General features: G+C 44.3%; 1 protein-coding gene and 1 non-coding gene across 2 annotated transcripts in view; both read right to left on the bottom strand.

Moving 5' to 3' along the window:
• The window catches only part of PDZD2 (PDZ domain containing 2), a 326,600-nt gene that overhangs the window by 267,938 nt on the left and 42,516 nt on the right, over nt 1–16,146 (bottom strand). The window lies entirely within an intron of this gene.
• Nucleotides 13,072–13,176, bottom strand: LOC112627220. Its single transcript, XR_003120075.1, has one exon. It is a non-coding gene; the product is annotated as a U6 spliceosomal RNA (small nuclear RNA).

Here is a 16,146-nt window from a genome sequence, read left to right as displayed (position 1 = left end):
GATCTGGTGGAAACTCGGGTAGGCTCGTTAACATGGAATGAAGGACATGATGAAATCAAGAGAAAGTTGTTAACAGCTGGGCGCAGTGGCTCATGCCTGTAATCCCAGCACTTTGGGAGGCTAAGGCAGGCGGACACTTGAGGTCAGGAGTTTGAGAACAGCCTGGCCAACATGGTGAAACCCCATCTTTACTAAAAAATACAAAAATTAGCCAGGCATTGTGGTGGGCACCTGTAATCCCAGTTACTTGAGAGGCTGAGGCAGGAGAGCTGCTTGAACCCAGGAGGTGGAGGTTGCAGTGAGCTGAGACTGTGCCACTGCACTCCAGCCTGGGTGACACAGCAAAACTCCATCTAAAAAAAAAAAAAAAGTTGTTGTTAATATGCCCAGGGTGAGAAAACACTGAATTACCAGAGTCATGAAGAATATCATTAAAAACAAGGGTGGTAGGCCGTGCGTGGTGGCTCACGCCTGTAATCCCAGCGTGATTTGAGAGGCTGAGGCGGGAGGATCACCTGAGTCAGGGTTCGAGACCAGCCTGACCAACATGGTGAAACCCTGTTTCTACTAAAAATACAAATTAGCCGGGTGTGGTAGTGCATGCCTGTAATCCCAGCTACCCTGGAGGCTGAGACAGGAGAATCACTTGAACCCAGGAGGCAGAGGTGGCAGTGAGCCAAGATCGCACCATTGCACTCCAGCCTGGGCAACAAAAGCAAAACTCTGTCTCAAAAAGAAAAAAGAAAAAAGAAAAAAACAGGGGTAGTAAAAAAACCAAAAACTTTCATTATTATTGGTTCATAGTAACTAGTAATGAAAGTATTAGTAATTAGTCATAAAAGTATCAGTACAGAGTCACAAAAGACTTCTATACCTTCTTAAACTCCTGTCATATTGTTAGTATTATCATCACTTTTATCTGGCTATCACTTCATCCCACAAGGAAGGAATGATCAATATTATTATACCTACTCCACAAGTGATGAAACTGTGAGAAGGATGTGGTAACTTCCAGGAACCCAGGTTTCTTGATTTCTGGTCCAGGGGGCCTTCCCTGCCTAGCAGATAGCAGTTGCTCTATTAGGAACCAGTCAAATTCGGGCCAGGAAACTGCTTTCAGACTTATCCCAGTGCCTTTGGAAGGCTGTGCTGTTGACTGGGGATGGGCTGTGTCAGAATAAGTGGCCGGGTGAGAAGAACAGAGGCTGTGGAGCCAGGAAGCCAGGATTTAGATCTCAGCCCTCCTTTACCAGCCTGGATTCTCTCCTTTGTAACTGGGGATAATGACAATTACGTCGCAGAGGTGTTACGAGCTAGAATGAGCTGGCAAATAACTGTAAGTGTGCATAAACATTATATTAACAATGACTGTAATTGTAGGTTCAGGATTCTAACTTGTGTAGAAGAGTTCAAATATATATGCAAATCCCTGCTAAGACAGGGATGAAATGGAGGAGAACTGGTAGTTTTTCAAAGCTACCAAAAGGCTTATCAAGCTATGTTTTTTTAAAGTGACAAGAGAAAGTTACAAATTAACGGCTCACCTTCATTAAGTGTTCATGGCATGTCAGTCCCCGTGATAAGCCTTCACATGCAGATTCTCATTTCGTCTCTCATCGCCTTAGGAGTTAGGTATTGTTCTTTTTTTTTTTTTTTTTTGAGATGGAGTCTTGCTCTGTTACCCAAGCTGGAGTGCAATGGCATGATCTCGGCTCACGGCAACCTCTGCCTCCTGGGTTCAAGCAATTCTCCTGCCTCAGCCTCCCGAGTTGCTGGGACTACAGGCACGCACCACCATGCCTGTCTAATTTTTGTATTTTTAGTAGAGATGGGGGTTCACCATATTGGCCAGGCTGGTCTCGAACTCCTGACTTCATGATCTGCTTGCCTCAGCCTCCTAAAGTGCTGGGATTACAGGTGTGAGCCACCGCGCCTGGCCAGGTATTGTTCTTTTTTTTTGAGAGAAGTCTCGCTCTGTTGCCAGGCTGGAGTGCAGTGTTGCAATCTTGGCTCACTGCAACCTCCGCCTCCTGGGTTCAAGTGATTCTCCTGCCTCCACCTCCCCAGTAGCTGGGATTACAGGTGCCCACCACGTCTGGCTAATTTTTATATTTTTAGTAGAGACGGAGTTTCACCATGTCAGCCAGGATGGTTTCGATCTCTTGACCTAGTGATCCGCCCACCTCGGCCTCCCAAAGTGCTGGGATTACAGGTGTGAGCCACCGCACCTGGCTGGGTATTGTTCTTAATTCCATTTTACAGTTAGGGAAAGTCTGGCTTAGTGGGGTTAAGAAATAACCCAAGGTCACACATTTGTTAAGTAGTGGAATCAGGACTCATTAACTTCATACCCACAGATGTGTGTAGCCCAACCAAACCATTCTTGTAGATGTGTGTGTTTGTGTGTGTGCGCATGTGTACACGTGTGCATGGAGAAAGTTCAGGACAAAATAGACGAGATATTAGCGACATACCACCACTGGATGCCTTACTGAATTGAGTAGATAGTGCTTTTATAATTTAAATGTTTTTCCTTTTGATAACATACTTTAAACCTTAAACCAAAATGAGGCTTCAAAAACATAATGAGTGGAACCGCCATCCTCCAGTAATTCGCCAAAATGACTAACACAAAGGGAAAGAGGAGAGGTACCCAGTATGTTCTCCAGGCCTTTAAGAAAACATAGAGTTATTCCTTTGGCCATGTATATGGGAATCTATAAGAAAGATGATATTGTAGGCATCAAGGCAATGAGTAATGTTCAAAAAGGAACGCCCCACAGGTGTTACCATGGCAAAACTGGAAGAGTCTACAATGTTCCCCAGCATGCTGTTGGCACTGTCGTAAACAAACAAGTTAAGGGCGAGATTCTTGCCAAGAGAATTAATGTGCATATTGAGGACATTAAGCACTCTAAGAGTCGAGATAGCTTCCTGAAACGTGTGAGGAAAATGATCAGAAAAAGAAAGAAGCCAAAGTGAAAGGTAACTGGGTTCAACTGAAGCGCCAGCCTGCTCCACTCTGAGAAGCACATTTTGTGAGAACCAATGGGAAGTAGCCTGAGCTGCTGGAACCCGTTCCCTATGAATTCATGGCATAATAGCTGTTAAAAAAATAAAAGACCTCTAGACTATCTATCTATCTATCTATCTATCTATCTATCTATCTATCTAATGAAAATGACTAATAAATAGCATTTGCAAGGCCCATTGTAATTAAACTTTCAGGGTTTTTTTTCCCCAACCAAAGAAATCTTCGGAATAAAATGAGGTTTTTTTTGTTTTTGTTTTAAACACGGTCTCACCCAGGCTGGAGTGCATTGGCATGATCATGGCTCACTGCAGTCTCAACCTCCCTGCTTCCCTAGGCTCAGGTGATCCTCACACCTCAGCATTCTGAGTAGCTGGGAGTACAGGTGCATGCCACCATGCCTAGCTAATTTCTGTATTTTTTGGTAGATACAGGGTGTACTAGTCCATTCTCATGCTGCTCTGAAGAACTGCCTGGGAATGGGTAATTTATAAAGGAAAGAGGTTTAATTGGCTCACGGTTCCACATGGCTGGGCGGGGGGGGCGGCGCTCAGGAAACTTACAATCATTGCAGAAGGGGAAGCAAACATATCCTTCTTCACATGATGGCAAGAAGGAGAAGTGCTGAGCAAAGATGGAAAAACCCCTTGTAAAACCATCAGATCTTGGCTGGGCGCAGTGGCTCACGCCTGTAATCCCAGCACTTTGGGAGGCTGAGGCGGGAGGATCACGAGGTCAAGAGATCAAGACCATCCTGGCTAACACAGTGAAACCCCATCTCTATTAAAAATACAAAAATTAGCTGGGCATGGTGGCAGGCACCTGTAGTCCCAGCTGCTCAGGAAGCTGAGGCAGGAGAATGGTGTGAACCCGGAGGGCAAAGCTTGCAGCGAGCCGAGATCATGCCACCGCACTCCAGCCTGGGTGACAGAGCGAGACTCTGTCTCTAAATAAATAAATAAATAAATAACCATCAGATCTCGTGAGAGCTCACTGTCAGGAGAACAGCAGCAGGGGGTTAACTGCTCCCATTATTCAATTACCTCCCACCAGGTCTCTCCCACTGCACATGGGGATTATAGGAACTGCAATTCAAGATGAGATATGGGTGGGGACACAGCCAAACCATATCATGGGGTTTTGCCATGTTGCTCAGGCTGGTCTTGAACTTGTGATGCTCAAGCTATCAGCCCACCTCAGCCTCCCAAAGTGCTGGGATTACAGGCATGGGCCACCATATCTGGCCTAAGTTTCTTGAAAATAAAGATTATATTCCATCTCCCTTCTACCTAAAAGCTCAGGTTCCTGTCTCTTAGGCAGTAGATCTCAGTTCTAAACCTTAAATGCGCTCATGAACCAAATATTTGCCAGTTATTTACTCTATAGTAACACCAATGAGTTCTTAAAATCTGTTGGTTTTTTTTTTTTCTTTCACCACATTTTCCCTTGACACGATTATTTATAACTTACGTGCAAACTCCTTTCTCTTCTGTGGTCATTACAAAGGATAAAACGATAAAAGATCACTAAAGCAAACATTCGTCTTACTGTTTGCTTTGAACTCTGAAGTCCTCTTCAAGGAGTACTGCAAAGATAAATTAAGATTTTGCACCCCCTGTCAACAGAACTCGTCTTCAAAGATGACCTCTGGAGGGGAGTAAAAGAATTGAAAGCAAACTGAAGGAACTCAAAAGTGACGACCTTTTCCTGTCTTTCTGCAGTTAACAACAATGCAGGGATGGCAGGAGAGGGCAACCTGTACGCAGAACAGGCACCCATATCTCTTTCTGGTGAGAGCTTCTGGGGTCCCTGCAGGTCAGATGATCTGGAAGGCAGGAGGGACGCATGCTGAGAAGCCACATGGGAGGATGGGGGATGCAGAGGCTGAGCCCTCTCTCCCAACCCATTAGAGACTCTTAAGGATGATGAAGATGAAGAAACTCTCACAACAGAATTGATGTGGAGGTCAGCTAAGCCAGGTGTCCAGAATGTGTTCACAGACCTGGCCTCCTGGGAATGCCCCAGACCTGGAATTCTCTGTGGCTCACCCAGATGCCCTGGCTGTGCTGTAACGTGAGAGTGGCAGGGAGGTTTTAGAGTTACATTTACATCGATATTGGCCTACTCTGGTCAATGACAATCTACCACTGAAAACCATGGCCTTCTGAAGAAAATGATGATGACTTGTTTGCCTAGCCTTTGTTCTATTTAATTTATTTTCAGAGAACAATGCCTCCAGATCAGCTTTTGAAAACTCACCTGCAAATTGACATGACTGTTTACCTGTTTGAATTTGGGCTTCTTTTTCAAAGTAGAAAAGGAGAGTTAATTATCAAAATCTTTAGACTGTGATTCCAGAGATGAGAGGCTGTTTATGCTGCTGAGCCACGTGATTATATGGATCTCTTTGAGGAGCATTTCCAGCTTCATGGGTTTCTGAGGATTAAAATATACCTCAGCCCAGCACGGTGGTTCACGCCTGTAATACCAGCACTTTGGGAGGCTGAGGCAGGTGGATCACTTGAGGTCAGGAGTTCAAGACCAGCCTGGCCAACATGACAAAAACCCATCTCTAATAAAAATACAAAAATTAGCTGGTTGTGATGGTGTGCGCCTGTAATCCCAGCTACTTGGGAGGTTGAGGCAGGAGAATTGCTTGAACCTGGGAAGCAGAGGTTGCAGTGAGCTGGGATCATGCCACTGCACTCTAGCCTGGGCGACAGTGCCAGACTCCATCTCAAAAAAATATTTAAAAAAATAATAAAAAATAAATTAATAATAATAAAATATACCTGGGGTCCATAAAATATTAAAACACAGAATACATTTTTTTTTTGCAATACTTTACATTTATTAAGTGCCTACAAGGTGCTGGGGTCTACATTTAAGCACATTCCATATCTTGTCTTTACCAATCTCTGAAAAATAATAGTAATTATTCCTAGTTTACACAGGATTAAACTGAGCCTCAGGTATTTAAGTGACTTATCCAAAGCAAGTGTGTATGAGACCTGGAATTTAAGTCCGGATCTTACTGACTGATTTCTTGGGTCTCCCCCAGATCTCTGAGTGTAAAATTCTATGAATAATATAACTGAAAAAAAAAAGTGTTATAGAAATCAGGAGCGGGAGAGAGCAGCCTATAGATTATCCACACTAACCAACATTTTCTCTGTATAGTTAAGGAACTTTCCAGAGATCACACAGCTTACTCTGTGGTCAAGCGAGGACACGAGTGCCTATCATTTGCTGTTCACTTTTTAAAAACATTTTATTATAAAAAATTTTAACCATACACAACAATAAAGCTACTACCATAATGAATGCCCTGTCACTCAATTTTATAATTACCTACACTCTTGTTGATGCCTTTTTTTTTTTTTTGTTTGTTCTCTTTTAGCTCTTTTTTTTTTTTTTTTTTAAATACTTTTAAGTTCTAAGGTACATGTGCACAATGTGCAGGTTTGTTACATATGTACACATGTGCCATGTTGGTGTGCTGCACCCATTAACTCATCATTTACATTAGGTATATCTCCTAATGCTATCCCTTCCCCCTCCCCACACCCCACGACAGGCCCTGGTGTGTGATGTTTCCCATCCTGTAAAACACAGAATATAATTTTTAATATAATTTCATTTTTTACAGATTGAAGACCTCACAGAATTTTGTGTATTTTATCTGTTTCCAAACTACAAATACCATATGTATATATATTTTTTCTTGCTTTCTTTTTTAGCTGTTCATCTTAGTTTCTTTAGTCTTACTTCACTTACTTTTTGCTTTTTATTTTTGAGACAGGGTTTTACTGTGTTACTCATCAGGGCTAGAGTACAGTGGTACAATCTCAGCTCACTGCAGCCTCTACCTACTGGGCTCAGGTGATCTCCCATCTCAGCCTCACAAGCAGCTGGGACTACAGGCACACACCATCATGCCTGGCCAATTTTTTTTTTTGAGACAGAGTCTCACTCTGTCACCCAGGCTGGAGTACAGTGGCACGATCTCGGCTCATTGCAACCTCTGCCTCCCAAGTTCAAGCAATTCTTCTGCCTCAGCCTCCCGAGTAGCTGGGACTACAGGCGTGGACCACCACGCCTGGCTAATTTTTTGTATTTTTAGTAGAAACATGGCTTCACCATGTTGGCCAGGCTGGTCTTGAACTCCTGACCTTAAGTGATCCGCCTACCTCAGCCTCCCAAAGTGCTGGGATTACAGGTGCAAGCCACTGTCCTCGGCCTCATATTCTTTATGATCTTTTTATCATTATTTATTTTTTTATTTTTATTTTTTACTTTTTTTGAGATGGAGTTTCTATCTTTTTGCCCAGGCTGGAGTGCAATGGCATGATCTCAGCTCACTGCAACCTCCGCCTCCCGGGTTCAAGCAATTCTCCTACTTCAGCCTCCCAACTACCTGGGATTACAAGGGCCTGCCACCACTCCTGGCTAATTTTTTGTATTTTTAGTAGAGATAGGGTTTCGTCATGTTGGCCAGGATGGTCTCGATCTCCTGACCTCATGATCCGCCTGCCTCGGACTCCCAAAGTGCTGGGATTACAGGCGTGAGCCACCGCGCCCCGCCCGTTTATTTATTTATTTTGTTTATTTATTTTTTTGAGACAAAGTCTCACTCTTGTCTCCCAAGGCTGGAGTGCAATGGTGCCATCTCGGCTGTTCCCTGGCAAGAATGCTCCAGTCACTCCAGACACCTAGCTGCTTGTCCTGACTCTGCTCCTGATACCCAAACGGAGTCTCTTCACCTACTGGGCTTGCAGCTTCTCGTCAGCAAAGTGTGTGTATGAGACTAGTTCACCATCAAGCATGCACTGCACAGGTGTAAAGGGTCTGCATTTCGTGGGTAGGGATCCAGGCTTATATTCTCTTTGAGATTTCAATATAGAATCTTATTACACAACAGGAACTAACTCAAGTACACCTTTCCTCTTCTTCCAGAAGTGGATTAATCTACATGATTTATTAATATTAATTTTAATTTTTAGATGGTTTCGCTTAGTCGCCCAGGCTGGAGTGCAATGGCACAATCTTGGCTCACTGCAACCTCCACCTCCTGGATTCAAACGATTCTCTCATCTCAGCCTCCAGAATAGCTGGGATTACAGGCACCTGCCATCATGCCTGGCTAATTTTTGTATTTTTGTATTTTTGTAGAGACCAGGTTTCACCATGTTGGCCAGGTTGGTCTTGAACTCTTGACCTCAAGTGATCCATCTGCCTGGGCCTTCCAAAGTGCTGGGACTACAGGCATGAGCCACCTTGCCCAGCCTACATGACTTATTTTACTAATCCTGAACAGATGAGGTACACTTTTCTAAACAAAATTTCTAGAGGGGATCATAAAAAATGTTTGCCTACCTCTCTGCTTTTGTCATTAGAGCACCATCTCTAGGAGAGGTTGTAAAAGAAAGGAGGATTTAGATCAAGTTGGGGACATTTGCAAAAATCATGGATTTTTCCCTCATATACAATGAAATTGGCCAGGCTCAGTGGCTCACACCTATAATCCTAGCACTTTGGGAGGCCGAGGCAGGTGGATCACTTGAGGTCAGGAGTTCGAAACCAGCCTGGCCAACACGGCGAAACTCTGCCTTTACAATATAAAAATTAGCCAGGCGTGGTGGTGCACATCTATAATCCCAGGTACTTGGGAGGCTGAGGCAAGAGAATTGCCTGGACCCTGGAGATGGAGGGAGCCAAAATCATGCCACTGCACTCCAGCCTGGGCCACAGATCAAGACTGTCTAAAAAAAAAAAAAAAGCCACTAAAATTACTATTGGTTTATAGAGAAAAACATTGAAACAAGCTTACAAAAATACCACTACTGTGCTGTTTTTTAGTTAAGATACATTTTACTCTATTTCAAAACATCTAAGTCAGACTGGTAAATTGGGAGCACCAACGCAGAATTCTTTTTGCAAACATAGCAGATTTAAAAAGCACTTAACACATAATACTTCTATTTATTTTTAGGAGGACAATCATGGACATTCCAAATTGAGACCCACAAGAGTTTATGACTACATTCTCAATGAGCGACGCGCCTGCCGGAAATAATAGGACTGATTCAGGACCAGTGAAAGAAGATACACAAACCCAAGACTTGCATTTTCAGAAGGAAGGCTTATGTCACTCAACAAACATTTGTTGAGTTTTCACTAGGTGTTAGGTGCTGTGCTAGTTAGAGATGCTGACCCAACCCAAGACACTGAAGCTCTCGTTTTCTCAGTGCAATTGATGAAAAGTTACACATCAGCTCTAGAAATGGAGACTGAGAAGATGAGTTCATGTAACTGTCCCTAGATGAATTCTTTTTTTTTTTTTGAGACGGAGTCTCGCTCTGTCGCCCAGGCTGGAGTGCAGTGGCGCGATCTTGGCTCACTGCAAGCTCTGCCTCCCGGGTTCACGCCATTCTCCTGCCTCAGCCTCCCAAGTAGCTGGGACTACAGGCGCCCGCCACCTCGCCCGGCTAATTTTTTGTTATTTTTAGTAGAGACAGGGTTTCACTGTGTTAGCCAGGATGGTCTTGATCTCCTGACCTTGTGATCCACCCGTCTCGGCCTCCCCCTAGATGAATTCTTATCTTCTGGTCAGTAAGGCAGGGTCCTTGAAGCTAAAAGATCCTTTTTTTTTTTTTTTTTTTTGAGATGCATTGTTACTCTTGTTGCCCAGGTTGGAGTGCAGTGGCACGATCTCGGCTCACTGCAATCTCTGCTTCCTGGGTTCAAGCGATTCTCCTGCCTCAGCCTCCTAAGTAGCTGGAATTACAGGTGCCCACCACCAAACCTGGCTAATTTTGTATTTTTAGTAAAGATGGGTTTCACCACGTTGGCCAGGCTGGTCTCGAACTCCTGACCTCGAGTGATTCACCTGCGTCAGTCTCCGAAAGTGCTGGGATTACAGGTGAGTCACCGCTCGCAGCCCTAAAAGATACACTTTTGAAAACAATAAATAGAATAGCACAGCACATAGAAGAAAGGTATGGAAGATATTCGAGAGATAATAACTTGCAGTGATCTCATCTCAATGATGCCCACACATCGGTGACCACCTTTTGGCTCCACTATCTTTGGATTATGTACACAGGAAGAAGTCAGCACAGCAGTGATCTGAAGCGTCTTCCTCTAACACGTAGAATGTTCTTTCTTTGTCTCAAAAACATCTAAGAGTTGAATCCACTTCATGAGGCTATCAAAGTTTTGAAACACTAGCAGATATTTCTCAAAAGCAAATATTCCTGAAGAGTTCATGTTTCTTGCTTTTTGATCACTCCTTATTTAGACCAACTAATGATCAAATGAGATAAATCTTTAATATATATATATATATTTGTATTATACTTTACGTTCTAGGGTACATGTGCACAACGTGCAGGTTTGTTATATATGTATATATGTGCTACGTTGGTGTGCTGCACCCATTAACTCATCATTTACATTAGGTATATCTCCCAATGCCATCCCTCCGCCATCACCCCACCCCACAACAGGCACCGGTGTGCGATGCTCCCCACCCTGTGTCCAAGTGTTCCAAATGAGATAAATCTCTTAAAGGTATGTTCCCTCATCACTGATTTTTTTTTTCTCCACAAGCTGAGGTCATCTACCACCTGTGGGGCTTGAAATACCAAAATGAAAACACTTCCTCAGGAATGAGCACCACACACAATTTCCTGGGTAGCAGAAAGGTATGTGCAAAGGCTTTCACTATTAAGCAACAGTTTAGACCCCTTTCTCTGTCTTCTATTTCTGTTGCATAGTTCAAATTTTGGGGGGAAGAGTGTTCAAGAAACTTTTTCAAGAAAATTTTTGCCACTTCATCTTTAAGCTGATGTCTAGTTGTCATGAAATCAACCATATTAATTTCCAGGAACGCTCTTCAGGCAGAAGCTCTTCATTAAAAAGGTTATTAGTTAAAAATGGAGAATATGGGCATATCTGTTCCATATCTTCAAACCTGGAATTGGTGGTCAGCTAGCAGTGGAGGAGAGCAGGGGCAGGTGGGCAGGTGCTCCAACTGGACACAGGCTTGTTGAGCCATGGGGTCCCTCAAAGAAGGAGTCAGAGGGTAGGGGAACCCTTTTCAGTTGTTTCCTCCTCTTGACAACAACCTGGCTTAGCTTCCAGTGCTTCTTGTTCTTGAAGTTCCTTTGTATTAAACAGAATTCATCATCCAAGAAAATGGCCTATAAATGTCCAGCCATTGCATCAAATTCTGCATCAGAGGAGGAAGGGTGGACATTCCATAGAACCTTCCTCCTCTGAGGCATCCCTCATCTCTGGCATGGTGGCATCCTGGTGGCTAAGCTGGCCTCTCTCCACCCCGCAGTGCCCAGCAGGCACAGAGTACAGGTTGATGGGCCAAGGAAGACTCATGATGTCACTACGGCCACAGTCCCCACCAGGTGAGTCTGAGCCTAGGTCACTGCTGCTCTCAAGGTCCCTGTTGAGGTGGTCACCAGATTATCTCAGCCTTCAGGAGAAATAGCAGAAAGCTGTGCCCTAAAGGCTTCACAGAGGTCTCTAGAGGGCCCAGGTAATTGAAATGGATTCACATTTCCATCTCCACCTTTGTTTGTTTGCTCGTTTCTTTTTTTTTTTTTTCTTTTTTCCTTATTTTTGTTTTTGAGATAGGGTCTCATCTATTACCCAGGCTGGAGTGCAATGGCACAATCTTGGCTCACTGCAACTGGCTCATGCCTGTAATCCCAGCACTTTAGGAGACCAAGGTGGGTGGATCATGAGGTCAGGAGATCAAGACTATTCGTTTTTTGTTTTTTTTTTTTTGAGACAGGGTCTCACTCTGTTGCCCAGGCTACAGGGCAGTGGCACCATCTCAGTTCACTGCAACCTCTGCCTCCCAGACTCAAGTGATCCTGCTGCCTTAGCTTCCTCAGTAGCTGGGACTACAGGCATGTGCCACTACATCTGGCTAATTTTTGTATTTTTTGTAGAGACGTGGTTTTGCCATGTCTCCCAGGCTTTCTCAAATTCCTGGACTCAAGCGATCTCCGACCTCAGCCTCCCAAAGCACTGGGATTACAGGTGTGAGTCACCATGCCCAGCCTCTACCTTTGTTTCTAGTGGCCACTTTTAAGATATTAGCAACAAGTGTCTTAACCTTTTAATGACATTTGTCTCATTTTTCCAGAGTTTTGGAAGGAAGCTAAGTACTTTCTTATTAATCAACCAGGCACAGACAGTGGCTACTGACTGTACTAACAAACAGTGTTGACACTGTGGCAGTGGGTTGGTTAGGCCTGCTCATGGAACTTGTGGAACAAGGGAAAATCTCCTTAAAGACACCAATGGGTTCCCCAAGGCCTTGGTCACCTGTGACCCCAACCTTTTCCTCGCACTAGATTTGTACTTAACTGCACATCTTTTTACTTGGTAAAATATACATAGAATAAAATTGACCATTTTAATTTTTTTTTTTTTGAGACAGAGTCTCACTCTGTTTCCCAGGCTGGAGTGCAGTGGTGCGATCTTGGCTCACTTCAAGCTCCACCTCCTGGGCTCAAGTGATTGTCCCGCCTCAGCCTCCCGAGTAGCTGGGATTACAGGCACCCGCCACCGTGCCCAGCTTATTTTTGTATTTTCAGTAGAGATGGCATATCACCATGTTGGCCAGCCTGGTCTCAAATTCCTCACCTCAGGTGATCTGCCTGCCTCAGCCCCCCAAAGTGCTGGGATTACAGACGTGAGCCACCACGCCCGACCCATTTTATTTTATTTATTTATTTATTTATTTTTGCAACAGAGTCTTGCTCTGTTGCCCAGGCTCGCAGTGGCGCGATCTCGGCTCACTGCAAGCTCAGCCTCCCCAGTTCATGCCATTCTCCTGCCTCAGCCTCCCGAGTAGCTGGGACTACAGGCGCCTACCACCATGCCTGGCTAATTTTTTTGTATTTTTAGTAGAGACAGGGTTTCACCATGTTAGCCAGGATGGTCTGGATCTCCTGACCTTCTGATTCACCCGCCTAGGCCTCCCAAAGTGCTGGGATCACAGGCGTGAGCCACCACGCCTGGCCATTTTAATTATTTTTAAAAATCCTTGAGCAAGAGCCATGTTCATCTTCTCTGTATTGTTCCAATTTTAGTATATGTGACGCTGAAGCAAGCACCCTTTTTAATTATTTTAAGCAAGCACCCTTTTGAATGATTTTCAAGTGTACAGTTGAGTGTCAACAAATACATTCATGTTGTTGTGCAACCAGCACCACTACCCATCTCCAGGGCTTTTTCATCACACCAGACTGAAACTTTGCATCCGCTAATAACTCTCCATTCGTCCCTTCTCCCAGCCTCTGGTAACTTCCATTTCATTTTCTGTTTCTATGAATTTGACTATTCTAGGACCCTTGTATAAACGGAATCATGCCAGGCTCATGCCTGTAATCCCAGCAGTTTGGGAGGCCAAGGTGGGAGGATCACTTGAGTCCAGAAGCTGGAAACTAGCGTGGGCAACATAGTGAGACCCCATCTCACACAAAACAAAAACCCACTAAAAGTCAGAATTGATTTTTAATCATTTTATTAGTTACTTCGAGTCCCTTATCTTTGCCCCAAATTTTCACTCCATTTACAGTTTTTCCCACCCCATGGTTATTCTTTTTTTTTTTTTTTTTTTTTTGAGGCAGTCTTCCTCTCTTGCCCAAGCTGGAGTGCAGTGGCGCTGTCTTGGCTCACTGCAACCTCCACCTCCTGGGTTCAAGTGATTCTCCTGCCTCAGCCTCCCAGGTAGCTGGGACTACAGGCACACACCACTACGCCCAGCTAATTTTTGTATTTTTTAGTAGAGATGGGGTTTCACCATGTTAGCCAGGATGGTCATGATATCTTGACCTCATGATCCGCCCACCTGAGCCTCCCAAAGTGCTGGGATTACAGGCATGAGCCACTGCGCCTGGCCAATTTTTGTATTTTTAGTAGAGATGGGGTTTCACCATGTTGGCCAGGATGGTCTCAATCTCTTGACCTCGTGATCCATCCACCTCAGCCTCCCAAAGTGCTGGGATTACAGGCGTAAGCCACTGTGCCCGGCCAATTTTTGTATTTTTAGTAGAGATGGGGTTTCACCATGTTGGCCAGGATGGTCTCGATCTCTTGACTTAGTGATCCACTGCCTCGGCGTCCCGAAGTGCTGGGATTACAGGTGTGAGCCACCACGCCTGGCCCCATGGTTATTCTTTGTACCATTAAGTTCAACCACTTTGACCTCTTTTCACTTTCCAAGCAATTACTTTCAAATGTCCATATCACTGTGACTTACTACATCTAGCTTAATCCTCCATCAGAACATCTCCTTTTCTACTGGGTAATGATCTCTGATAAAAAAAAAAAGCACTAACAGGGAGCTGGGTCTCCACTCTTCATAAACTGCCCAAGGAAGTGTTCCATCCCCCCTTGCTTTCCCACTGGGAGAATTCCTCAGAAGAAGCAACTTCAGAATGTCACTGCTTGCTGTCTGAGCTGTGCCACAATGGCTCTGAATTAGCCTGAGAAGCCTTGGTCAGGAAAAGCAAAGAAATCAGAATTGCAGGATAAGGCGTCTCCCAAAAGACTCTCAAGAAGCATCCTTTCTATCTGTACAGCTCAGAGTGTTTGGACACTATGCAGAAGTCTCATGAAAAAACATGTAACTTTATCCTGAAGACATCTCAGCTTCCCTTTTTATGTGGATGATCAAGGGTGTCTGCAAGTCTGGGAAAAAGGGATAGAGGAGAATTAACAGCCTGTACTCCAGGGCCTGGCTTACTGATAAGGGAAATGGTTGTTGATGATAGAGAAATCTGGGGAGGCAGGAAGAGCTTGACAGAAACAAACGGATGTCCCAAATAGGCTAGTTCATAATTTTTTTAAAGTTGAATATTAAAAAAATAAAATTCACAAGTTAAAAATGCCATCGGATTAAATGTATTAAGGGAGTGGTTTGGAAGGAAAATTTGAACAAGTAGAATGAAACAGTTGGAAAAAATCAGAATGGTACTAGACAAGGAAGTTTTTTATTTTTTGTTTTATTGCAATGGCGTCTCGCTCTGTCATCCAGGCTACAGTGCAGTGGCATGATCTTGGCTCACTGCAACCTCTGACTCCCAGGTTCAAGTGACCCTCTTGCCTCAGCCTCCCGAGCAGCTGGGATTACAGGCACCTACCACCACACTCGGCTAATTTTTTGTATTTTTAGTACAGACAGGGTTTCACCATGTTGGCCAGGTTGAACTCCTGACCTCAAGTGATCCACCCACCTTGGCCTCCCAAAGTGCTGGATTACAGGCATGAGCCACCATACCCAGCCATAAGCAGGAAAGTTCTTACAGCTATTAGATACCACTTTACTTTGGTAAAGGGGGGTTAGTAACTGGTAAGAGGTAAGAAGGAGAGCTCTGACATACTAGTTAAGTTCTGTTTCTCAGTTTGGGTGATGGTTAATATGAAAATTCACTAAGCTGGGCTGGATGTGGTGGCTTATGCCTATAATCCCAGCACTTTGGGAGGCTGAGGCGGGTGGATCACCTGAGGTCAGGAGTTTGAGACCAGCTATGCCAACATGGTGAAACCCCCTCTCTACTAAAAACACAAAAATTAGCCAGGTGTGATGGTGCATACCTGCAATCCCATCTACTCTGGAGGCTGAGACAGGAGAATAGCTTGAACCTGGGAGGTAGAGGTTGCAGTGAGCCGAGATCGTGCCACTGCACTCCAGCCTTGGCAACAGAGCAAGACTGTCTCAAAAGTAAAATAAAATAAAATAAAAGGCTGGGTGTGGTGGCTCATGCCTGTAATTCCAGCACTTTGGGGGCCAAGGTGGGCGGATCATGAGATCAGGAGATTGAGACCATCCTGGCTGACACGGTGAAACTCCGCAGGAAAATGGTGTGAACATGGGAGATGGAGCTTGCAGTGAGCTGAGTTTGCGCCACTGCACTCCAGGCTGGGTGACAAAGCGAGACTCTATCTCAAAAAAAAAAAAAAATTTACTAAGCTGAATACTTTTGATATGTGCCTTTATGTATACCATATTTCAAAGATAAGTTTATTGGAAAAAGCACTTCTGGAATGATAAAAATAAAGACCTCCAAAAATCCACCCCT

Source organism: Theropithecus gelada, chromosome 6 (genome assembly GCF_003255815.1).
Source record: "Theropithecus gelada isolate Dixy chromosome 6, Tgel_1.0, whole genome shotgun sequence".
Taxonomy (NCBI): Eukaryota; Metazoa; Chordata; class Mammalia; order Primates; family Cercopithecidae; genus Theropithecus; species Theropithecus gelada.
The sequence above is the reverse complement of the archived record's forward strand: the minus strand, read 5'-3'. Positions and strand labels throughout refer to the sequence as shown.